The sequence below is a fragment of the Amblyomma maculatum genome, chromosome 7 (assembly GCF_055883805.1).
Source record: "Amblyomma maculatum isolate TAMU_Amacu chromosome 7, ASM5588380v1, whole genome shotgun sequence".
Lineage (NCBI taxonomy): Eukaryota > Metazoa > Arthropoda > Arachnida > Ixodida > Ixodidae > Amblyomma > Amblyomma maculatum.
The window spans coordinates 138,027,278-138,053,315 of record NC_139350.1 but is presented as its reverse complement, the minus strand read 5'-3'; the positions used below and the strand labels follow the sequence as shown (position 1 = coordinate 138,053,315).

Here is a 26,038-nt window from a genome sequence, read left to right as displayed (position 1 = left end):
GCTGTGAAAAATTGCAGATAGTGTAGATTCAATAGCAGATTTCAGCTAAATGAAAACAATCCGGAAATCATTTGGGATGGCCTAATATAGGCGAGGATACTCCTCAGGCAGATTGTTACCAAAAAGCCTTTTTAGGCAGTTATAAATGTTTTAATGTCAAACATAGGCGAGGACACTCCTCAGGCAGATTGTCACCAAAGAGCCTTTTTAGGCAGTTCTAAATGTTTTAATGTAGATAAATCGAGACCTTTCATGCATACATTTTTTGGGCAACTTTGCGCATGAGCGAAGCCAGCCAATAAGTCAATAAAATAATATATGTACAGTGAATGATTTATGTTTCTTGACGTCAGTGAATTGCCATTTGTGGTGCTGTGACCTCCAGCAGTTAAAGTGCAGCATTAAAGTTCGTTTCTTTTGCTTTGAATTGTTTTTGACCAACAGATGCTGCAGTGCTGGACGTTGGTAAAACACCATAATTATGGTTAACCGCTCCTTCTTGCATAAAACATGGTTGAACCATGCACAGGTTTCATAATAACACGTCTTTGACAGATAGTGGTGACTGTAGTCTGGTCGGTGTCTTTCTTCGGGGAACAGCACAGTTGGCACAGTACTAGCTTCGATTGTTAACAGCGACTGTGACGTAGTGTCCTCCTGCTCGAAGGCAGCACGAAAGAGGATGCAAACAATGCAGCCACTGGACATAGCAGAGCACACTTATCACAGCTGTATGGTTTGCGCGTTGTTGAGGAGCCAGCAACTGATGCGTGGTCGAAGGGAGTCACAAAATTATTTGAGAGACCACTTTCTCGAGCAGTGAGAGGTGGGTCGATAAGGTAGAGGTGTGATGGACCAATGATTTAGAATGAGTGCAGGTTAATGTCGTTGTTATTTTACCATCTTTGGAGGTACATTTCGAGGAATTGTGCACCGTCTTCAGTTTTCAAATCCGAAAGCAAAGTGGAACATGTTACACACTGCTACACTGATTCTCGTATCTTCATAAATATTGATCTAACTTTGCAACTGGTTGGGGTGAAATACGCATGGAAGGCATGCATTGCAGCTGTAGCTGGCTAGCAAATCTTGTGTCTGTAAAGTGACGCAGTCTTCACGGCTCTTTGCGTACAGCCAAACACCAGCTTCCTGGGGAAGAAAACTGCGTTTCTATGGTGGTTCCCTGATTCGCCACCCTCACATCGGTTCAGGACTCGCAGCAGAAGTGCATCTTACGGTGAGTATTCCCTTCATACGAGCACTTCTCACCGAAGATGGTGCACAAAGAGCAAATGCTGACGGAAAGTGGGAGTCGCATTGCACTAATGCGCACATTTTAGAACACAAGCCAGTTAAGTGGAAACCGGGAACATTTTTTCAACGGTGCTGGAACTGGAGCGGAGCGAAAATAATCTCTAAGGGAAAAGGCCCCGGTGCAGCTAAAGTCACAAATAAGGGACAATGTCGGTTGAAAATTACAGGACGGAAATAAGCTGAATCATTTCTTTAAGAGCTCCTGTACGACTTGGCTCATCTTAACTTATGACATTGCTCCTCAGCACCAAATTGTTCTCTGAGTAGTTGCCAACCACTTGGTCAGATTAATTTCAATGTGCACAGTCATCTTCAAGCACCCTGCAGCGATGGAGAATATTTAGTATTTTATTCCCTTTACGCTCAATTCTGGTTCTACTGTGTTAATAATGTTGAATGGTTAAAACGATTTATTGAAAATCTTAGGATACAGTGTAGCTGTATGCACTCATATACCAAACCCCACCGAGCTCCCATAAACAAAATATTCATTATGTTAAATGGCACTCCATGCCCGTGTAAGAGATGGTCGTCCTCATAAAATTGCCGCATTCATCGCAAGCGGGAGCAGTGCCATGTGCATCCTTGAGTGACAGTGCTAACCACGTGGGGATATAATAAAAGGCTTTGAACGTCCGCCTCGCGTGCAAGAGGACCATGGTACGAATCTGGTTGCGAGCAATTTTCTGCAAGATTGCAAAAAAAATACGGGTGTCGGAGGCGTTGTGTATCTGGTCTGGGGTGGGACTTCATCTCTGCGGACAAGTCCGAAAACGTCCTTTGTCACTAAAACTTGACTTACAACAGCCTCATTATGAATTACCGATTGAAGGTAGTTCCATTCTGAAATGTTCTTGTTTGCGAGTGCCTTCAGATGCTTTCTTGGCTCGTAATTAGTGTACCACCTGCGTGTCGAGATTTTACCCTTTTTTGCTGATTAGCATCAGTAATATTTGTATAGCCTCCTAGACTGTCCCTCTTCAAAGTGTATTGATAATCACAGCATACCTGGAAGGTGAAAGCATGGGCAAGCTTATGAGCTCCCTCATTTCACTGGAGCTTTGGTGGGCTGGTGCCCATATTAGCCGGATTATTCTGTCATCCGGACATGTTTCCAGTACAATTTTTGCGAGACAGACACTCCCATTGACAAAATTGCCTATTGCTGCTTTTGATTCACTTCTAATTTTAGTAGCCTTTGTCCCTGATATCAGAGGGGCTATGGCCAACTATTTAGCTGTGTCAACTAAGCTCGTCCTGATCAAACCACTTATTCCTAGGTTTTCTTGATCATCTGTTAGTACCGTAACCATAACATGCCTGTCATCATGTTCGCGGTGTCGACATATACCACATCTTGTCTTCCTTGATATATCTTCTTTAGCGTCTTCGCCGGAGGATCGGATACAAGCTGTCCAATGCCCTGCTGACTTCTTACCATGTGGAGAACGTAATAGAGTACCAGCACATGCCTCCACGCTTCGACCCATCCCTCACCTTTGAGGTCTCCCAGATGAATGTGGTGAGTGGCCGAAAAAAAGTTCTTAAATTCCACCGCATTTCTCAATAAAGGAGGAGGCTGCTATTCTTGAGTACCAGCTTTTCTTCTTGGATATTTAAATGAAATTTTCAGGGTAGGCTTATAGTAGAAACATTTGAACTACAAAGTTTCATGGAGCTGGGTTCATTGGTTCTCAAGTTGGAGGAGTATATCAAGATTGTTTACATAGGTCCCTTAGGACACACCTGGGGGATTTGCAAAACGTGCTGGCCAGGGCAAAACAATTCTCTTTCTTCAAATTTTCTTGCTGAAAAATTTTAGCACCCCGCCGGGGTGGCGCAGTGGTTAGGGCGCTCGACTACTGTGCCCAAGGACGCGGGATCGAATCCCGGCCTCGGCGGCTGCTTTTCGATGGAGGCGAAAAGCTACGCGCCCGTGTGCTGTGCGATGTCAATGCACGTTAAAGAACCCCAGGTGGTCGAAATTTCCGGAGTCCTCCACTACGGCGTCTCTCATAGCCTGAGTCGCTTTGGGACGTTAAACCCTAAAAACCAAAAACCAACCATCTTTCATTCTGGATGATGCTCTGGATACATGTTCCGTGGCAGCGGAGGGATCTTTTGTCGCCTCCTCACTTTAATTAGGTTATCCGCCTTCTGGGCCCCATGGATTTCATACTGTCACTTGGCGGTGACAAGATCGATGACAATAGATGAAGAGTCTGGGAGTGCACTGAAGACACTGTATCGAGCTGACGTGCGTCTGCAAAAGAACTAAGCAACTCGGCTGCGGCGATAGCAACAATCGTGCTCGACGGTCGTCGAGCTAAGAATGCGGTTTCAGTCGTCAGTGCTCAATTTAAAGGCGTCGAAGAAAGATATGGATAAAACAGCGAGTAATGACGAGCATACTCTGGAACATTGTACAAACGCACGTGCATGGCTGGAGTATTTCCAGATAAATCTCAAATTATCTGCCGCAACAAGAAAACAAGGCCGCATCTCTCGACGAGCATGACAAAGAATACAGAAGTGACCCGTGCGCTATGTTCGCAACGATAACAACGCATGCCGGTGGCTGTCGGAAAAGAACAAATATTTTAATGGTTGGAGGCAATATCGAATGTCTAGTCTTGGTAGTATGCTTCTTGCCGTGCCAGTCGTTGCCAATCTTGCTATCGGGAGATTTGCTTGGCCTATATCACTTCTGCCAGCAGATTGGCGCGAACCATTCAAAGCTCTATTAGTTGTTTTTTAGTACCGGCCAACAAGTGGACTTACCAGTGTGATTGTAGCGTGCGGACCGTATATTTTTTTGTTTGTTCATAGCCTTTGTCGCAAGACGCGGCATTATAACGTCTTTGTTTCGGAAGGTGCTTCGAGATGCAAAAGCAGCCGCTGAATTAACCTCCCGCGGTAAGCGCGCTTCAGGCTAAGAATCACGCCCTGATCGAGAGGCTGTAAGACAGACGTGCAATTGGGAGGGAAAAACCTCAGCTCCGTGTTAGTGAGCTTGACTTCGTCGGAGTGATGCGCTGAACAATTGTCCAAAAGCAAGCAAACTTTACGGCCCTGCCGCTTCATGTCGCGGTCGAATGCCATCATCCACTCGGTGAAAATAGCGCGGGTCATCCATGACTTGTTGTTCGCCTTGTACTGCACAGGTAGGCTACGAGTTCCCTTAAAACAGCGCGGCTTGGCACTTTTGCCTATGACTAACGGCGGACGCTTGTCCGAGCCATCCATGTTTGTGCAAAGCAGCACTGTGATGCGTTTTTTGCTGTGTTTGCCGCCGTGACAGCGCTGCCCCTTGAAGTCGAGCGTCCTAGCCGGCAACATCTCGTAGAATAGCCCGGTCTCGTCGGCTTTGTAAATGTCTGCAGGCGCGAAGTTGCTTAAAATTCCGGCCATGTTACTCGCCTTCCAAGCAGCTGCTCCGTCCACGTCTGCTGACATTGACTCGCCGCACAACACTTTTCCAACGATGTTATGGCGGGCCTTGAAACGGTTTAGCTAGCCAATGCTGGCTTTAAAATCATCAATGCCAAGTAGGCATGCATAGTTTAAGGCTTTCTGCTGGACGATGCTTCCGGACAGGGGGACGTTGCTGGCTCGTGCTTCCACAAACCACGCATGCACTGCTTTGTCCAACTCTTCATGGAGGGGCCGCGTCACCTTTTTGTGCTTCGAGGATGTGCCTGAAGCAAGTGCCATTCTCACGCTGTCCTTATTGCCTAGAATCGTTGACAGCGAACTTGCAGGAATTCCGAAGTCTTCAGCAATTGCCGCTTTCTTCCTTCCGCTTTCTGCTTGGGCGATTATTTGAGCTTTTTGCTCAAGGGAAAGAGTTTTGCGTTTTTTCACTTGCGTTGCCATCGTGTCCTGCGGATGAAAACTCGTCGTTGTCGAAGAGAAAGGCAGCGAGTGAACAACGCGACCACAACACAAAGCCAAAATGGCGGAACTGCAATCACGTGATTTCATGCTTAATGTGGCTTTGGATTTGACTTGGACTTCTCGCCAATAAAACTAGTTTCGGTTTCGATTTTGAACGCGAAAATTTCGTTGAAGCGGAAACGCTCTGCAAAAATGGTTCGTTGTGCAGAGAAATTTAGGCCATTAATTCTTATAGGATACTCGCGGGGAATAAAAAATTATTCGTTGTCGCGGAAATTTCGTTGTGGCGGTATTCGTTGTGGCGGGATTCAACTGTATTATGTTTTTGACTGTTACCTGTAGCTGATGCCTTCATTATGTTCCTTATTCCATGTCAGATCCCGCCGTAAAAGGTAAGTACAGCCCGTGAAGCACCGACTAACACATTTCACAGATTATGAAACACAGTCATAGTATAAAGTATTTGCACTATTGTCTACAGCTCGTGGTTTTTTCTTTTTCCCGTACGAGCATGTTCTGTGGGGGAGGGAAAGGGGGGGGGGAGGGCTAGAGGGTGGCGCTTGTCATAGTGGGGGCGCCCCCATCTCTTTGCGCAGACGACGCTGTATTTTCGCCAAATGTCGGTGGTACTTACTGGTCATGCTGTCAGATAACGGCCCTTTGCACGATCCCTTTTTCACGCATTTAGAAAGTGTTACGGCCCCGTAGATGACGCGCGGTATGTTTCGCCGAGTGCTTTAGCCTTACCGAGACAGTTTCGGCTTATGACTACTAGAGATGGAAAAACAGCGCGAGAGACGAACACACAGCAAAGGAACACAAGACGAGCGCTGTTTGTCTGTCGCGCTGTTTTTCCATCCAGTATGTTCCACCAACTCGCCCGTTTGGCTATTATGTGTGACTACTAGAGAGGCCATCTGAAATATCGCAATAGTTAACATTAGTCGCCCTGACACCTCCTTGCCAATTCAGGCCGCTCGTTATGAAGTGCCCGTGCATATAAGCTTTGATACTGACTTTGGTCTCTTTTTCTGCAGAGAAAAGTTCGAGATTGTGCTGATGCAGACAGCAGCTGAAATGTTCTGGCTTGCCTTGCCTGTTTCTTCTGGGCACTGGGCTTTATTTGCTCAGTACACTTTGCTGTGAAGCCCTACCCAACAGATTTTGGTAAGCCTTCATAATTTTCGCTATTTCTGTTGTGTGTGTGGGGGGGGGGGGGGGTTGATGAAGGTTATTTCACAGTAAAATTTGTTTTGAAGAAAAGTCTTAATTTGAAGCTCGAAGTCTAAGCTCGGTTGTGAGCCTGGAGAGGGTAGAAAAAAGAAGGGGGACAGAGGAGCCATCCTGCAATAGATACGCCTACCCATACTGTGGCGTAGTAATATTCATAGTACAGTAAAAGCTCGTTAATTCGAACTTCACGGGACCGGGAAAAATGTTCGAATTATCCGATGTTCGAATTATCGAATGGCCTCGAAAAAACTGGCCAAAACCGTCTGTACTACGGTAAATGTACCGTATTTAGTCGCGTAACGAACTCGCTCGCATAATGAACCCACCCAGCCCCGATTTGTGCCTACGAATCTGAAAGAAAAAAAAATAATAATAAAGGCGCCAGTCGTTAGCGCGTCCCTCCGTTTCGCGCCTTCACGGTCCACAACGCATTTCTTGGCAGTGCGCCAAGATGCTGCGCGGCGATAACGGCCTGTTTATCTTTTGACTTTAGCTCCCCCAGGGAGGGAAGCGAACTTGGCAAAGTGCCAGCGCTTATCCGGTTGTGCAAGCCTCCTTTTCAGTACGTTCGCTTTATCATGCTATGAGCGACTTGGGCGGGCGCCCCCCGTCTACTGCCACTCTAATCATCGGAGCGAACGGTGCTAAAAGCTGGCGTCATGATCGCGGCTGACTCGCCTGCTTCCGTTGACGACTGATGGGTGGAAGGATGGATGGCTATCGCAAAAAAAAAAAAAAAAGTTTAACCCATAGTGCCCGTCCGAGATCATAGCCTTTTATGGGCATTGGCTGGGACCGCGCCGACAGTACTTATCCCTATTTCCAAATTAACAGGGTTGGAATTAACGAGTATTTAGTTGCGAGCTACGGAGGTTGCGCAGAAGCGAGAGCAGGCAGCTGCCGCCGCGCGGCCATGCACTGACCTTGCCGCGGCCGCGTCCCCTCCCTTCAACGCCGCCGGCCGCCACGCCGGTCATGGCGCCATTTAAGTTTTACCCACACTTCCATGGTTTTACTTGATTCCTTATTCTGTCCCCGTTTTGGACGTGCGCAGCCTCTAATTATGCCTGCGGATCACGGAGGTGTTTCTTTACCCCCCCCCCCCCTTTTTTTTTTTGCCGCGTGATGTGCGCCAAGCCGCCCAGACGCGGCGGCGCGTAGTTCGAATTATCCGTAGCGGAACCGACCCGCGTTCGAATTAACGGGCTTTTTTATACACAGATCTCTATGGAGCTTGGCCGGACCAAGTAGTGTAGTTCGAATTATCCGAAAATTCGAATTACCGAGGTTCGAATTAACGAGCTTTCACTGTATAAAGTATTTGCACTATTGTCTACAGCTCGTGGTTTTTTCTTTTTCCCGTACGAGCATGTTCTGTGGGCGAGGGAAAGGGGGGGGGGGAGGGCTTGAGGGTGGCGCTTGTCATAGTGGGGGCGCCCCCATCTCTTTGCGCAGACGACGCTGTATTTTCGCCAAATGTCGGTGGTACTTACTGGTCATGCTGTCAGATAACGGCCCTTTGCACGATCCCTTTTTCACGCATTTAGAAAGTGTTACGGCCCCGTAGATGACGCGCGGTATGTTTCGCCGAGTGCTTTAGCCTTACCGAGACAGTTTCGGCTTATGACTACTAGAGATGGAAAAACAGCGCGAGAGACGAACACACAGCAAAGGAACACAAGACGAGCGCTGTTTGTCTGTCGCGCTGTTTTTCCATCCAGTATGTTCCACCAACTCGCCCGTTTGGCTATTATGTGTGACTACTAGAGAGGCCATCTGAAATATCGCAATAGTTAACATTAGTCGCCCTGACACCTCCTTGCCAATTCAGGCCGCTCGTTATGAAGTGCCCGTGCATATAAGCTTTGATACTGACTTTGGTCTCTTTTTCTGCAGAGAAAAGTTCGAGATTGTGCTGATGCAGACAGCAGCTGAAATGTTCTGGCTTGCCTGTTTCTTCTGGGCACTGGGCTTTATTTGCTCAGTACACTTTGCTGTGAAGCCCTACCCAACAGATTTTGGTAAGCCTTCATAATTTTCGCTATTTCTGTTGTGTGTGTGTGTGTGTGGGGGGGGGGGGGGTTGATGAAGGTTATTTCACAGTAAAATTTGTTTTGAAGAAAAGTCCTAATTTGAAGCTCGAAGTCTAAGCTCGGTTGTGAGCCTGGAGAGGTCACTCCAGCTGAAGACTCGTCCAGACCGGCCGTCCTCACGATGCACTCAGCATATAGGTTAAATAGGCAGGGCGACAGTATGCAGCCTTGTGTCACTCCTTTCTCAATTGGAAACCAATCAGTAAGACCATGCCAGTTCTGACTGTGGCCTCTTGCCCTTGATACAAGTTCTTGAGGAGACAGATGAGGTGAATTGGAACTCCCATCTCTTGGAGAGCTTGCCACAATCTGCTGTGATCTACGCAGTCAAACGCTTTTGCAAAATCAATAAAGCAGAAGTAGCTGGGTTTTTGGAACTCTTGCTTTTTCCAAGATCCAGCAAAGATTTTCAATCTGGTCTCTAGTTCCTCTGCCCTTGCGAAACCCAGCTTGCACGTCCGGAAGCTCCCGATCCACTACTGCGGCAGCCTACTTTGGAGGAGTTTCAATATCACCTTGCTAGCATGCGAAATAAGCGCTATCATGCGGTAGTTGGAACAATCTTTGGCACTGCCTTTCATTGGAATGGGGATGTAAACTGACCTCCTCCAATCCTGTGGCCACTGCAGGGTTGTCAAAATTTTCTGACATGATGTATACAGAATGTTAAAAGTGTCTTCATGGTGTACGATTTTAAGCAGCTCAGCTGGAATGCCATCAATTCCGCTAGCCTTGTTTAAGGCCCATTCAACTTCACTCTTCAGGATGCCCTGCTCGAGATCAGTACTCACAACCGTCTTATGTTGGGTTTGCACATAGGGGTCCTTCTTTTACAGTTCTTTTGTGTATTCCTGCCACCTCTTCTTTATCTCTGAGGCTTCAGTGAGGTCCCTGCCTCGTTTGTCCTTTATCATGCCCAGCTTAGCACAGAAGCTTCCTTTGACATCTTTCTCTTATACAGAGCTCTTGTGTTCCTCAAATGGCTGTTGTCCTAAACTGCTTGGAACTGAATGTTCAGCAAGGCATTCTTATCTCTTGCTATTTTTTGAACATCCGCATTGAGAACCTTGTATCTTTCCCTTTCCCTCATAACTTTTGCAATCCTTCTTTCCTCAGCTATTTGCAAAGCCTCTTCAGGTAACCAGTTGCTTTCTTGCTCAGCTTTTGCTTTGGAACTACCTTATAGTAGCAACTTCTTGTGTTATATCACGAACATCAGTCCACATCGCTTCAGGCTCTGTCTTCTAGATCTAATTCTTGAGATCGATTCCTCACTTCCACAGCATATTATGATGCAATTTGATCCAGATCATACCTGAAAGGCCTTCTAGTTTTCTTCATTCTCCTCAATCAATGCTTAAATTTGGCAACAAGAAGCTGATGATCGGTGGCACAATCGGCCCCAGGCCTTGTTTTTATGGCTTGTATAGCGCTTCTCCATCTCTGCCGTCAAAGAATGTGAAAACTCTGATTCCTGTACAGATTGTCCGGTGAAGTCTATGTGTACAGGCGCCTTTTGTGCTGTTGAAAATGAGTATTCAGTATAGTCAGGATTTTTTCTTGACAAAACTCTGCTAGCCTCTGCCAAGTTTCATTTGTCTCACCAAGACCGAACTTGCCTGTAATTCTGGATAATTTTTCATTCCCCACCTTAGCATTCCAGTCTCCTATGAGAAAAAGGACGTGTCATGATGGAGTTCGGTCTAAAAGTCATTGCAGGTCAGCATAAAATCTATCAACGTCAGCTTCTTCAGCAGTAGTGGTTGGTTGGTGCATAGGCTTAGATAACTGTTTTGTTGAAAGGGTGACCTTGGATTCGAAGTGAAATCATTCGGTCGTTTTTGGGGTTGTACCCTAGCACTGCTTTGCCCATACGTCTGTTTACTATGAGAGCGACCCCATTCCTTCTCCTGGATTCGTGCCCACGATAGACACAATGGTCGCCGGAATTAAACTCCCATTCCGGTCCACTTGAGCTCGCTGATATCCAAGATATCAATCTTCAATCTGTCCATGTCTCGCGTGACGACATCGTTTACCTTACGCCGTGGATCTTACATTCCATGTTGTTATGTGATATATCTCTTTGCAACATCGGATTTTCCGGTCGCCTCCCGACACATCCACAACTGAGCGTCCTTTTGGCTTTAGCCCAGCTCCTTCATTCGTCCTGGTGCTACTAGGAATCGCCGTTTGTTCATCCCCAGTAACCTGTGGGACGCCTTCCAACCTGGGGGGCTCATCTTCCGGCGCCTTATCATTAACGCTATTGTGACTGGTCATAGGATTTTCTTGGCAGGAAATACTGGAGTGGGTTGCCATTACCTTCTCCTGTAAATCACATTTTGTCAGAACTCTCTGCCGTGACCTGTCTATCTTGGGTGGCCTTACACAGCAGAGCTCACGACTTCGAGTTTCGCAAGCCCCTCCGCCCCGACAAGCCCGTGATCCATGAAGGGTATCCTAGTGAAGCCCTCTTCGTGCTCCTAGTGAAGACCGGAAGGTGGGCTAGATACACTAAGAATAGGCCTTTTTATTCACCAAGAATGAAAAAAAATAGTCTGCAAAAGCATTCTGAGTCCGTTCGTGCACCCAAATGAACCGCGATTACAGCAGGCTCATCCGCTACCTGATAAAGCGGTTATTCGTGCCTTCAGTGTTGGCCAAGGCAGAGATTCGCTTTAAAGCTGGTTGCAAGAAAAGCACCAACCACTACCCGCAGCATGCTTCGCCTTCATGTCGGATTAGCGCTGGATCATAACGAAAGGGTCGCTTCTGCAAATCACGGAAAGCATTTATTTTTCTCCATTTATCAGGCCACAAATGAGAGCACTTTACATGGCCTCTTGGATTTTAGATGTGGGGCCATTTGTCCTGATTCGGCCGTAGAGTTATCTCCAAGTTTGGATTCTGAGTGCCTTTTCGCTAGGTGCACCCAGAACCTAGAAATTGAGAAAAACTGTATTTCACAAAATGGTACCTAATCTGTGGTGCATCCTTTCTTTGTGAAGCATACAGTGTGAGGTCATATCATTTGGTTTCCATCATCCTACAGTAAAATTGAAGGCTAGTTATATAAGCACCTTAGAGTAGTGCAGGTGTCCAATGGAAGCTGCACACGACATTGTGCCTACCTCTCGGTTAAGCAGGTTGAGCACAGAATACAAAAGTTTTTGTGGAATGAACAAGTAGTTTTAAAGGCCCTTTGCAGCTGTTTCCAGGTCGACGTTTGCTGCGATGGTTGCTCTGCTATAGTGTTCCTCCTAATATTGATTCCCCTAGTGATTTCTTCCTGTCTCAAGAGGCAGCACCACTAATGGAGGGGCTACTTTAGCCATTCTTTAGGCTAGAGGCACGTTCCTTCAGTGCCGCGAGTTTCGAAAGCCATCTTTAAGGAGGTGTGCTGGACACGGATACCTTAAGCTTGATGGACACGTAGTCCTGACTCCAGCGACATACAAAACATGCCTTTCATAAAAAATGCCATGTTTAAAAAAATTCATCCTAAATATTTTTGGTCTCCGAAGTGAACATTTTCACCGGAGCCACTTTTTCGTGCAGGTAATTGCGACCAACTACCGGGCAATGCCTTATGGGGACTGAGAAAGCGAGAAGCAACACAAAACCGGAACTTATGCACGAGCAGTGGAAGATGAGCGGCTAAGCCTCCGGCAGAAAAGGAGCACCATGCTTTTGACAAAACAAAAACAAGGTAAGAAAGCCTTGCATGATTGTGCTCGAGTGCGCTATCAATGGCACTAGTCGTCGCGGCGAGCAGCCATCTTTGCTTTTTAGTATGTAGTATCTTTGCAGTATGCTTAATATTTAGAAAGGAAGCGTAATAGAAGGGAACGCGAGTATTTTAGACTGACAGATCTGGAAGTTGTTTTCGTGGATATGGACTAACAAGCAGTTGGGTTTATCCACGAAACATCAAACAAAGCATGGTCGGTCTACCTTTTATATTTACTTCAAAATTTTATATCTTTGTCCTGTTAGGACTGGAAAGAGGAGATATGCAATTAATTGGTTTTGCTGAGAAAAATTGTTTCTAGGCACGGGCAATTAACGTGACGAAGAGGTTGTGTGTCGCGCTTATCTTTTTGCGGTTTTGGCCAGCTTTGTTAGGGATCACCCAAGATATATAAACTAAGAGAGCTGAAAATTTTCCAAATATTTGTATGTTTTTTTTGTATTGTCCTAGGAATGTTGGTCGAGGAAACGGAATTTTTACCGTCAGTTTAAGCCTTTGTCTCAAGAAAGCTTTGCGGCAAAGCAGCAGTAATACCGCAGGATGTTGGCAGAATACTTAATCTGTCAATTTGCTAAAGCATATATTTATATGTCGTTTTAATACAGAGATACTATCGCGCCAATATCAAGCAAACAGCGAACAATGAAAGGCTCTGAGGACAGTTAAAAAAAGACCATATTATCTGATGCTGGAGCTATCCCGGGCTTCTTCTGTTACTAGGCCGATAGTAATTGAGCAAGAAGCAAGTGGACACTTCTGCTTGCTTGCAGTGCGACATATTACAGGCCCAGCAAACCGTTTTGTTAACTCCTGCTGTTCTCCTTAGCACAGAAATTATGGTTCAGCATTAACACCATGCTTTATGCAAATCGACAGTCATACCTAGCACAAGCGAGTGTGAAGGACTGGTCCAGGCCGGTTAAAAATGGGGCCAAGATCAATATACCCACACTGAAATAATACATGTAAGCGGGGGCTCTTTTTTCACATGCGTAATGCTCTTGCAAAACCTTCCTGTTTCAGTGAATTGTACGCGGTTTGGGCGTTTGTATGTTTACAGAGGGCAGTGTGGGGGTTCTATACCTGTGTTATTCTAGGGTGCTCAGCTAAAGATATTTATTTCTTTGGTAGTGTTTACAGTATTTGATAGCCTTTCAGGGGGATTGCATCATGAGACTGTGCAATCTTTTTCAGCCAGAGCTATATTACGCCAGGTTTTCAAGCCTTCAGCGTGGTTGCGCGGTCTCAGTGCTGGTAGGCTGTAGCTATCAATAGACATTATCTAGCACCTGGTTGCTTGACAAAACGTTTGGCAGGAGCTACCAAATCGGGCCTCTTTCCAAAGGGAGGATATCTGAACTAGGTTGTCAGGGCTGTTGCATTCACCTTGCCCCTAGGCCACGCCGACACATTTACAGTGCTTGGTGGAAGGGGTACTTTATATATCTGTGTTGGTAGCCTACGATCTCGTGTCATACCCTTTTAGGCGGAGATTGTGTCCCCCATATTTAAACAAATGTTTCCGACTTGGATGAGGACAATGTTCGCTGTGAAAAATTGCAGATAGTGTAGATTCAATAGCAGATTTCAGCTAAATGAAAACAATCCGGAAATCATTTGGGATGGCCTAATATAGGCGAGGATACTCCTCAGGCAGATTGTTACCAAAAAGCCTTTTTAGGCAGTTATAAATGTTTTAATGTCAAACATAGGCGAGGACACTCCTCAGGCAGATTGTCACCAAAGAGCCTTTTTAGGCAGTTCTAAATGTTTTAATGTAGATAAATCGAGACCTTTCATGCATACATTTTTTGGGCAACTTTGCGCATGAGCGAAGCCAGCCAATAAGTCAATAAAATAATATATGTACAGTGAATGATTTATGTTTCTTGACGTCAGTGAATTGCCATTTGTGGTGCTGTGACCTCCAGCAGTTAAAGTGCAGCATTAAAGTTCGTTTCTTTTGCTTTGAATTGTTTTTGACCAACAGATGCTGCAGTGCTGGACGTTGGTAAAACACCATAATTATGGTTAACCGCTCCTTCTTGCATAAAACATGGTTGAACCATGCACAGGTTTCATAATAACACGTCTTTGACAGATAGTGGTGACTGTAGTCTGGTCGGTGTCTTTCTTCGGGGAACAGCACAGTTGGCACAGTACTAGCTTCGATTGTTAACAGCGACTGTGACGTAGTGTCCTCCTGCTCGAAGGCAGCACGAAAGAGGATGCAAACAATGCAGCCACTGGACATAGCAGAGCACACTTATCACAGCTGTATGGTTTGCGCGTTGTTGAGGAGCCAGCAACTGATGCGTGGTCGAAGGGAGTCACAAAATTATTTGAGAGACCACTTTCTCGAGCAGTGAGAGGTGGGTCGATAAGGTAGAGGTGTGATGGACCAATGATTTAGAATGAGTGCAGGTTAATGTCGTTGTTATTTTACCATCTTTGGAGGTACATTTCGAGGAATTGTGCACCGTCTTCAGTTTTCAAATCCGAAAGCAAAGTGGAACATGTTACACACTGCTACACTGATTCTCGTATCTTCATAAATATTGATCTAACTTTGCAACTGGTTGGGGTGAAATACGCATGGAAGGCATGCATTGCAGCTGTAGCTGGCTAGCAAATCTTGTGTCTGTAAAGTGACGCAGTCTTCACGGCTCTTTGCGTACAGCCAAACACCAGCTTCCTGGGGAAGAAAACTGCGTTTCTATGGTGGTTCCCTGATTCGCCACCCTCACATCGGTTCAGGACTCGCAGCAGAAGTGCATCTTACGGTGAGTATTCCCTTCATACGAGCACTTCTCACCGAAGATGGTGCACAAAGAGCAAATGCTGACGGAAAGTGGGAGTCGCATTGCACTAATGCGCACATTTTAGAACACAAGCCAGTTAAGTGGAAACCGGGAACATTTTTTCAACGGTGCTGGAACTGGAGCGGAGCGAAAATAATCTCTAAGGGAAAAGGCCCCGGTGCAGCTAAAGTCACAAATAAGGGACAATGTCGGTTGAAAATTACAGGACGGAAATAAGCTGAATCATTTCTTTAAGAGCTCCTGTACGACTTGGCTCATCTTAACTTATGACATTGCTCCTCAGCACCAAATTGTTCTCTGAGTAGTTGCCAACCACTTGGTCAGATTAATTTCAATGTGCACAGTCATCTTCAAGCACCCTGCAGCGATGGAGAATATTTAGTATTTTATTCCCTTTACGCTCAATTCTGGTTCTACTGTGTTAATAATGTTGAATGGTTAAAACGATTTATTGAAAATCTTAGGATACAGTGTAGCTGTATGCACTCATATACCAAACCCCACCGAGCTCCCATAAACAAAATATTCATTATGTTAAATGGCACTCCATGCCCGTGTAAGAGATGGTCGTCCTCATAAAATTGCCGCATTCATCGCAAGCGGGAGCAGTGCCATGTGCATCCTTGAGTGACAGTGCTAACCACGTGGGGATATAATAAAAGGCTTTGAACGTCCGCCTCGCGTGCAAGAGGACCATGGTACGAATCTGGTTGCGAGCAATTTTCTGCAAGATTGCAAAAAAAATACGGGTGTCGGAGGCGTTGTGTATCTGGTCTGGGGTGGGACTTCATCTCTGCGGACAAGTCCGAAAACGTCCTTTGTCACTAAAACTTGACTTACAACAGCCTCATTATGAATTACCGATTGAAGGTAGTTCCATTCTGAAATGTTCTTGTTTGCGAGTGCCTTCAGATGCTTTCTTGGCTCGTAATTAGTGTACCACCTGCGTGTCGAGATTTTACCCTTTTTTGCTGATTAGCATCAGTAATATTTGTATAGCCTCCTAGACTGTCCCTCTTCAAAGTGTATTGATAATCACAGCATACCTGGAAGGTGAAAGCATGGGCAAGCTTATGAGCTCCCTCATTTCACTGGAGCTTTGGTGGGCTGGTGCCCATATTAGCCGGATTATTCTGTCATCCGGACATGTTTCCAGTACAATTTTTGCGAGACAGACACTCCCATTGACAAAATTGCCTATTGCTGCTTTTGATTCACTTCTAATTTTAGTAGCCTTTGTCCCTGATATCAGAGGGGCTATGGCCAACTATTTAGCTGTGTCAACTAAGCTCGTCCTGATCAAACCACTTATTCCTAGGTTTTCTTGATCATCTGTTAGTACCGTAACCATAACATGCCTGTCATCATGTTCGCGGTGTCGACATATACCACATCTTGTCTTCCTTGATATATCTTCTTTAGCGTCTTCGCCGGAGGATCGGATACAAGCTGTCCAATGCCCTGCTGACTTCTTACCATGTGGAGAACGTAATAGAGTACCAGCACATGCCTCCACGCTTCGACCCATCCCTCACCTTTGAGGTCTCCCAGATGAATGTGGTGAGTGGCCGAAAAAAAGTTCTTAAATTCCACCGCATTTCTCAATAAAGGAGGAGGCTGCTATTCTTGAGTACCAGCTTTTCTTCTTGGATATTTAAATGAAATTTTCAGGGTAGGCTTATAGTAGAAACATTTGAACTACAAAGTTTCATGGAGCTGGGTTCATTGGTTCTCAAGTTGGAGGAGTATATCAAGATTGTTTACATAGGTCCCTTAGGACACACCTGGGGGATTTGCAAAACGTGCTGGCCAGGGCAAAACAATTCTCTTTCTTCAAATTTTCTTGCTGAAAAATTTTAGCACCCCGCCGGGGTGGCGCAGTGGTTAGGGCGCTCGACTACTGTGCCCAAGGACGCGGGATCGAATCCCGGCCTCGGCGGCTGCTTTTCGATGGAGGCGAAAAGCTACGCGCCCGTGTGCTGTGCGATGTCAATGCACGTTAAAGAACCCCAGGTGGTCGAAATTTCCGGAGTCCTCCACTACGGCGTCTCTCATAGCCTGAGTCGCTTTGGGACGTTAAACCCTAAAAACCAAAAACCAACCATCTTTCATTCTGGATGATGCTCTGGATACATGTTCCGTGGCAGCGGAGGGATCTTTTGTCGCCTCCTCACTTTAATTAGGTTATCCGCCTTCTGGGCCCCATGGATTTCATACTGTCACTTGGCGGTGACAAGATCGATGACAATAGATGAAGAGTCTGGGAGTGCACTGAAGACACTGTATCGAGCTGACGTGCGTCTGCAAAAGAACTAAGCAACTCGGCTGCGGCGATAGCAACAATCGTGCTCGACGGTCGTCGAGCTAAGAATGCGGTTTCAGTCGTCAGTGCTCAATTTAAAGGCGTCGAAGAAAGATATGGATAAAACAGCGAGTAATGACGAGCATACTCTGGAACATTGTACAAACGCACGTGCATGGCTGGAGTATTTCCAGATAAATCTCAAATTATCTGCCGCAACAAGAAAACAAGGCCGCATCTCTCGACGAGCATGACAAAGAATACAGAAGTGACCCGTGCGCTATGTTCGCAACGATAACAACGCATGCCGGTGGCTGTCGGAAAAGAACAAATATTTTAATGGTTGGAGGCAATATCGAATGTCTAGTCTTGGTAGTATGCTTCTTGCCGTGCCAGTCGTTGCCAATCTTGCTATCGGGAGATTTGCTTGGCCTATATCACTTCTGCCAGCAGATTGGCGCGAACCATTCAAAGCTCTATTAGTTGTTTTTTAGTACCGGCCAACAAGTGGACTTACCAGTGTGATTGTAGCGTGCGGACCGTATATTTTTTTGTTTGTTCATAGCCTTTGTCGCAAGACGCGGCATTATAACGTCTTTGTTTCGGAAGGTGCTTCGAGATGCAAAAGCAGCCGCTGAATTAACCTCCCGCGGTAAGCGCGCTTCAGGCTAAGAATCACGCCCTGATCGAGAGGCTGTAAGACAGACGTGCAATTGGGAGGGAAAAACCTCAGCTCCGTGTTAGTGAGCTTGACTTCGTCGGAGTGATGCGCTGAACAATTGTCCAAAAGCAAGCAAACTTTACGGCCCTGCCGCTTCATGTCGCGGTCGAATGCCATCATCCACTCGGTGAAAATAGCGCGGGTCATCCATGACTTGTTGTTCGCCTTGTACTGCACAGGTAGGCTACGAGTTCCCTTAAAACAGCGCGGCTTGGCACTTTTGCCTATGACTAACGGCGGACGCTTGTCCGAGCCATCCATGTTTGTGCAAAGCAGCACTGTGATGCGTTTTTTGCTGTGTTTGCCGCCGTGACAGCGCTGCCCCTTGAAGTCGAGCGTCCTAGCCGGCAACATCTCGTAGAATAGCCCGGTCTCGTCGGCTTTGTAAATGTCTGCAGGCGCGAAGTTGCTTAAAATTCCGGCCATGTTACTCGCCTTCCAAGCAGCTGCTCCGTCCACGTCTGCTGACATTGACTCGCCGCACAACACTTTTCCAACGATGTTATGGCGGGCCTTGAAACGGTTTAGCTAGCCAATGCTGGCTTTAAAATCATCAATGCCAAGTAGGCATGCATAGTTTAAGGCTTTCTGCTGGACGATGCTTCCGGACAGGGGGGACGTTGCTGGCTCGTGCTTCCACAAACCACGCATGCACTGCTTTGTCCAACTCTTCATGGAGGGGCCGCGTCACCTTTTTGTGCTTCGAGGATGTGCCTGAAGCAAGTGCCATTCTCACGCTGTCCTTATTGCCTAGAATCGTTGACAGCGAACTTGCAGGAATTCCGAAGTCTTCAGCAATTGCCGCTTTCTTCCTTCCACTTTCTGCTTGGGCGATTATTTGAGCTTTTTGCTCAAGGGAAAGAGTTTTGCGTTTTTTCACTTGCGTTGCCATCGTGTCCTGCGGATGAAAACTCGTCGTTGTCGAAGAGAAAGGCAGCGAAGTGAACAACGCGACCACAACACAAAGCCAAAATGGCGGAACTGCAATCACGTGATTTCATGCTTAATGTGGCTTTGGATTTGACTTGGACTTCTCGCCAATAAAACTAGTTTCGGTTTCGATTTTGAACGCGAAAATTTCGTTGAAGCGGAAACGCTCTGCAAAAATGGTTCGTTGTGCAGAGAAATTTAGGCCATTAATTCTTATAGGATACTCGCGGGGAATAAAAAATTATTCGTTGTCGCGGAAATTTCGTTGTGGCGGTATTCGTTGTGGCGGGATTCAACTGTATTATGTTTTTGACTGTTACCTGTAGCTGATGCCTTCATTATGTTCCTTATTCCATGTCAGATCCCGCCGTAAAAGGTAAGTACAGCCCGTGAAGCACCGACTAACACATTTCACAGATTATGAAACACAGTCATAGTATAAAGTATTTGCACTATTGTCTACAGCTCGTGGTTTTTTCTTTTTCCCGTACGAGCATGTTCTGTGGGGGAGGGAAAGGGGGGGGGAGGGCTAGAGGGTGGCGCTTGTCATAGTGGGGGCGCCCCCATCTCTTTGCGCAGACGACGCTGTATTTTCGCCAAATGTCGGTGGTACTTACTGGTCATGCTGTCAGATAACGGCCCTTTGCACGATCCCTTTTTCACGCATTTAGAAAGTGTTACGGCCCCGTAGATGACGCGCGGTATGTTTCGCCGAGTGCTTTAGCCTTACCGAGACAGTTTCGGCTTATGACTACTAGAGATGGAAAAACAGCGCGAGAGACGAACACACAGCAAAGGAACACAAGACGAGCGCTGTTTGTCTGTCGCGCTGTTTTTCCATCCAGTATGTTCCACCAACTCGCCCGTTTGGCTATTATGTGTGACTACTAGAGAGGCCATCTGAAATATCGCAATAGTTAACATTAGTCGCCCTGACACCTCCTTGCCAATTCAGGCCGCTCGTTATGAAGTGCCCGTGCATATAAGCTTTGATACTGACTTTGGTCTCTTTTTCTGCAGAGAAAAGTTCGAGATTGTGCTGATGCAGACAGCAGCTGAAATGTTCTGGCTTGCCTTGCCTGTTTCTTCTGGGCACTGGGCTTTATTTGCTCAGTACACTTTGCTGTGAAGCCCTACCCAACAGATTTTGGTAAGCCTTCATAATTTTCGCTATTTCTGTTGTGTGTGTGGGGGGGGGGGGGGGGTTGATGAAGGTTATTTCACAGTAAAATTTGTTTTGAAGAAAAGTCCTAATTTGAAGCTCGAAGTCTAAGCTCGGTTGTGAGCCTGGAGAGGGTAGAAAAAAGAAGGGGGACAGAGGAGCCATCCTGCAATAGATACGCCTACCCATACTGTGGCGTAGTAATATTCATAGTACAGTAAAAGCTCGTTAATTCGAACTTCACGGGACCGGGAAAAATGTTCGAATTATCCGATGTTCGAATTATCGAATGGCCTCGAAAAAACTGGCCAAAACCGTCTGTACTACGGTAAATGTACCGTATTTAGTCGCGTAACGAACTCGCTCGCATAATGAACCCACCCAGCCCCGATTTGTGCCTACGAATCTGAAAGAAAAAAAAATAATAATAAAGGCGCCAGTCGTTAGCGCGTCCCTCCGTTTCGCGCCTTCACGGTCCACAACGCATTTCTTGGCAGTGCGCCAAGATGCTGCGCGGCGATAACGGCGTGTTTATCTTTTGACTTTAGCTCCCCCAGGGAGGGAAGCGAACTTGGCAAAGTGCCAGCGCTTATCCGGTTGTGCAAGCCTCCTTTTCAGTACGTTCGCTTTATCATGCTATGAGCGACTTGGGCGGGCGCCCCCCCGTCTACTGCCACTCTAATCATCGGAGCGAACGGTGCTAAAAGCTGGCGTCATGATCGCGGCTGACTCGCCTGCTTCCGTTGACGACTGATGGGTGGAAGGATGGATGGCTATCGCAAAAAAAAAAAAAAGTTTAACCCATAGTGCCCGTCCGAGATCATAGCCTTTTATGGGCATTGGCTGGGACCGCGCCGACAGTACTTATCCCTATTTCCAAATTAACAGGGTTGGAATTAACGAGTATTTAGTTGCGAGCTACGGAGGTTGCGCAGAAGCGAGAGCAGGCAGCTGCCGCCGCGCGGCCATGCACTGACCTTGCCGCGGCCGCGTCCCCTCCCTTCAACGCCGCCGGCCGCCACGCCGGTCATGGCGCCATTTAAGTTTTACCCACACTTCCATGGTTTTACTTGATTCCTTATTCTGTCCCCGTTTTGGACGTGCGCAGCCTCTAATTATGCCTGCGGATCACGGAGGTGTTTCTTTACCCCCCCCCCCCTTTTTTTTTTTGCCGCGTGATGTGCGCCAAGCCGCCCAGACGCGGCGGCGCGTAGTTCGAATTATCCGTAGCGGAACCGACCCGCGTTCGAATTAACGGGCTTTTTTATACACAGATCTCTATGGAGCTTGGCCGGACCAAGTAGTGTAGTTCGAATTATCCGAAAATTCGAATTACCGAGGTTCGAATTAACGAGCTTTCACTGTATAAAGTATTTGCACTATTGTCTACAGCTCGTGGTTTTTTCTTTTTCCCGTACGAGCATGTTCTGTGGGCGAGGGAAAGGGGGGGGGGAGGGCTTGAGGGTGGCGCTTGTCATAGTGGGGGCGCCCCCATCTCTTTGCGCAGACGACGCTGTATTTTCGCCAAATGTCGGTGGTACTTACTGGTCATGCTGTCAGATAACGGCCCTTTGCACGATCCCTTTTTCACGCATTTAGAAAGTGTTACGGCCCCGTAGATGACGCGCGGTATGTTTCGCCGAGTGCTTTAGCCTTACCGAGACAGTTTCGGCTTATGACTACTAGAGATGGAAAAACAGCGCGAGAGACGAACACACAGCAAAGGAACACAAGACGAGCGCTGTTTGTCTGTCGCGCTGTTTTTCCATCCAGTATGTTCCACCAACTCGCCCGTTTGGCTATTATGTGTGACTACTAGAGAGGCCATCTGAAATATCGCAATAGTTAACATTAGTCGCCCTGACACCTCCTTGCCAATTCAGGCCGCTCGTTATGAAGTGCCCGTGCATATAAGCTTTGATACTGACTTTGGTCTCTTTTTCTGCAGAGAAAAGTTCGAGATTGTGCTGATGCAGACAGCAGCTGAAATGTTCTGGCTTGCCTGTTTCTTCTGGGCACTGGGCTTTATTTGCTCAGTACACTTTGCTGTGAAGCCCTACCCAACAGATTTTGGTAAGCCTTCATAATTTTTGCTATTTCTGTTGTGTGTGTGTGTGTGTGTGGGGGGGGGGGGGGTTGATGAAGGTTATTTCACAGTAAAATTTGTTTTGAAGAAAAGTCCTAATTTGAAGCTCGAAGTCTAAGCTCGGTTGTGAGCCTGGAGAGGTCACTCCAGCTGAAGACTCGTCCAGACCGGCCGTCCTCACGATGCACTCAGCATATAGGTTAAATAGGCAGGGCGACAGTATGCAGCCTTGTGTCACTCCTTTCTCAATTGGAAACCAATCAGTAAGACCATGCCAGTTCTGACTGTGGCCTCTTGCCCTTGATACAAGTTCTTGAGGAGACAGATGAGGTGAATTGGAACTCCCATCTCTTGGAGAGCTTGCCACAATCTGCTGTGATCTACGCAGTCAAACGCTTTTGCAAAATCAATAAAGCAGAAGTAGCTGGGTTTTTGGAACTCTTGCTTTTTCCAAGATCCAGCAAAGATTTTCAATCTGGTCTCTAGTTCCTCTGCCCTTGCGAAACCCAGCTTGCACGTCCGGAAGCTCCCGATCCACTACTGCGGCAGCCTACTTTGGAGGAGTTTCAATATCACCTTGCTAGCATGCGAAATAAGCGCTATCATGCGGTAGTTGGAACAATCTTTGGCACTGCCTTTCATTGGAATGGGGATGTAAACTGACCTCCTCCAATCCTGTGGCCACTGCAGGGTTGTCAAAATTTTCTGACATGATGTATACAGAATGTTAAAAGTGTCTTCATGGTGTACGATTTTAAGCAGCTCAGCTGGAATGCCATCAATTCCGCTAGCCTTGTTTAAGGCCCATTCAACTTCACTCTTCAGGATGCCCTGCTCGAGATCAGTACTCACAACCGTCTTATGTTGGGTTTGCACATAGGGGTCCTTCTTTTACAGTTCTTTTGTGTATTCCTGCCACCTCTTCTTTATCTCTGAGGCTTCAGTGAGGTCCCTGCCTCGTTTGTCCTTTATCATGCCCAGCTTAGCACAGAAGCTTCCTTTGACATCTTTCTCTTATACAGAGCTCTTGTGTTCCTCAAATGGCTGTTGTCCTAAACTGCTTGGAACTGAATGTTCAGCAAGGCATTCTTATCTCTTGCTATTTTTTGAACATCCGCATTGAGAACCTTGTATCTTTCCCTTTCCCTCATAACTTTTGCAATCCTTCTTTCCTCAGCTATTTGCAAAGCCTCTTCAGGTAACCAGTTGCTTTCTTGCTCAGCTTTTGCTTTGGAACTACCTTATAGTAGCAACTTCTTGTGTTATATCACGAACATCAGTCCACATCGCTTCAGGCTCTGTCTTCTAGATCTAATTCTTGAGATCGATTCCTCACTTCCACAGCATATTATGATGCAATTTGATCCAGATCATACCTGAAAGGCCTTCTAGTTTTCTTCATTCTCCTCAATCAATGCTTAAATTTGGCAACAAGAAGCTGATGATCGGTGGCACAATCGGCCCCAGGCCTTGTTTTTATGGCTTGTATAGCGCTTCTCCATCTCTGCCGTCAAAGAATGTGAAAACTCTGATTCCTGTACAGATTGTCCGGTGAAGTCTATGTGTACAGGCGCCTTTTGTGCTGTTGAAAATGAGTATTCAGTATAGTCAGGATTTTTTCTTGACAAAACTCTGCTAGCCTCTGCCAAGTTTCATTTGTCTCACCAAGACCGAACTTGCCTGTAATTCTGGATAATTTTTCATTCCCCACCTTAGCATTCCAGTCTCCTATGAGAAAAAGGACGTGTCATGATGGAGTTCGGTCTAAAAGTCATTGCAGGTCAGCATAAAATCTATCAACGTCAGCTTCTTCAGCAGTAGTGGTTGGTTGGTGCATAGGCTTAGATAACTGTTTTGTTGAAAGGGTGACCTTGGATTCGAAGTGAAATCATTCGGTCGTTTTTGGGGTTGTACCCTAGCACTGCTTTGCCCATACGTCTGTTTACTATGAGAGCGACCCCATTCCTTCTCCTGGATTCGTGCCCACGATAGACACAATGGTCGCCGGAATTAAACTCCCATTCCGGTCCACTTGAGCTCGCTGATATCCAAGATATCAATCTTCAATCTGTCCATGTCTCGCGTGACGACATCGTTTACCTTACGCCGTGGATCTTACATTCCATGTTGTTATGTGATATATCTCTTTGCAACATCGGATTTTCCGGTCGCCTCCCGACACATCCACAACTGAGCGTCCTTTTGGCTTTAGCCCAGCTCCTTCATTCGTCCTGGTGCTACTAGGAATCGCCGTTTGTTCATCCCCAGTAACCTGTGGGACGCCTTCCAACCTGGGGGGCTCATCTTCCGGCGCCTTATCATTAACGCTATTGTGACTGGTCATAGGATTTTCTTGGCAGGAAATACTGGAGTGGGTTGCCATTACCTTCTCCTGTAAATCACATTTTGTCAGAACTCTCTGCCGTGACCTGTCTATCTTGGGTGGCCTTACACAGCAGAGCTCACGACTTCGAGTTTCGCAAGCCCCTCCGCCCCGACAAGCCCGTGATCCATGAAGGGTATCCTAGTGAAGCCCTCTTCGTGCTCCTAGTGAAGACCGGAAGGTGGGCTAGATACACTAAGAATAGGCCTTTTTATTCACCAAGAATGAAAAAAAAATAGTCTGCAAAAGCATTCTGAGTCCGTTCGTGCACCCAAATGAACCGCGATTACAGCAGGCTCATCCGCTACCTGATAAAGCGGTTATTCGTGCCTTCAGTGTTGGCCAAGGCAGAGATTCGCTTTAAAGCTGGTTGCAAGAAAAGCACCAACCACTACCCGCAGCATGCTTCGCCTTCATGTCGGATTAGCGCTGGATCATAACGAAAGGGTCGCTTCTGCAAATCACGGAAAGCATTTATTTTTCTCCATTTATCAGGCCACAAATGAGAGCACTTTACATGGCCTCTTGGATTTTAGATGTGGGGCCATTTGTCCTGATTCGGCCGTAGAGTTATCTCCAAGTTTGGATTCTGAGTGCCTTTTCGCTAGGTGCACCCAGAACCTAGAAATTGAGAAAAACTGTATTTCACAAAATGGTACCTAATCTGTGGTGCATCCTTTCTTTGTGAAGCATACAGTGTGAGGTCATATCATTTGGTTTCCATCATCCTACAGTAAAATTGAAGGCTAGTTATATAAGCACCTTAGAGTAGTGCAGGTGTCCAATGGAAGCTGCACACGACATTGTGCCTACCTCTCGGTTAAGCAGGTTGAGCACAGAATACAAAAGTTTTTGTGGAATGAACAAGTAGTTTTAAAGGCCCTTTGCAGCTGTTTCCAGGTCGACGTTTGCTGCGATGGTTGCTCTGCTATAGTGTTCCTCCTAATATTGATTCCCCTAGTGATTTCTTCCTGTCTCAAGAGGCAGCACCACTAATGGAGGGGCTACTTTAGCCATTCTTTAGGCTAGAGGCACGTTCCTTCAGTGCCGCGAGTTTCGAAAGCCATCTTTAAGGAGGTGTGCTGGACACGGATACCTTAAGCTTGATGGACACGTAGTCCTGACTCCAGCGACATACAAAACATGCCTTTCATAAAAAATGCCATGTTTAAAAAAATTCATCCTAAATATTTTTGGTCTCCGAAGTGAACATTTTCACCGGAGCCACTTTTTCGTGCAGGTAATTGCGACCAACTACCGGGCAATGCCTTATGGGGACTGAGAAAGCGAGAAGCAACACAAAACCGGAACTTATGCACGAGCAGTGGAAGATGAGCGGCT

General features: G+C 46.5%; 1 long non-coding RNA gene across 2 annotated transcripts; it reads left to right on the top strand.

Annotated features, from left to right (window-relative positions):
- The first annotated feature begins 1,122 nt into the window (after positions 1-1,122).
- On the top strand, positions 1,123-26,038 carry LOC146184849 (uncharacterized). Of its 2 annotated transcripts, XR_014708936.1 has the most exons (8): positions 1,123-1,237; positions 2,699-2,836; positions 8,341-8,465; positions 12,099-12,249; positions 14,972-15,074; positions 16,536-16,673; positions 22,177-22,301; positions 25,938-26,038. It is a non-coding gene; the product is annotated as an uncharacterized LOC146184849 (long non-coding RNA). The 2 variants fall into 2 exon arrangements; XR_014708937.1 differs by lacking the exons at positions 22,177-22,301; positions 25,938-26,038 and adding an exon at positions 20,087-20,214.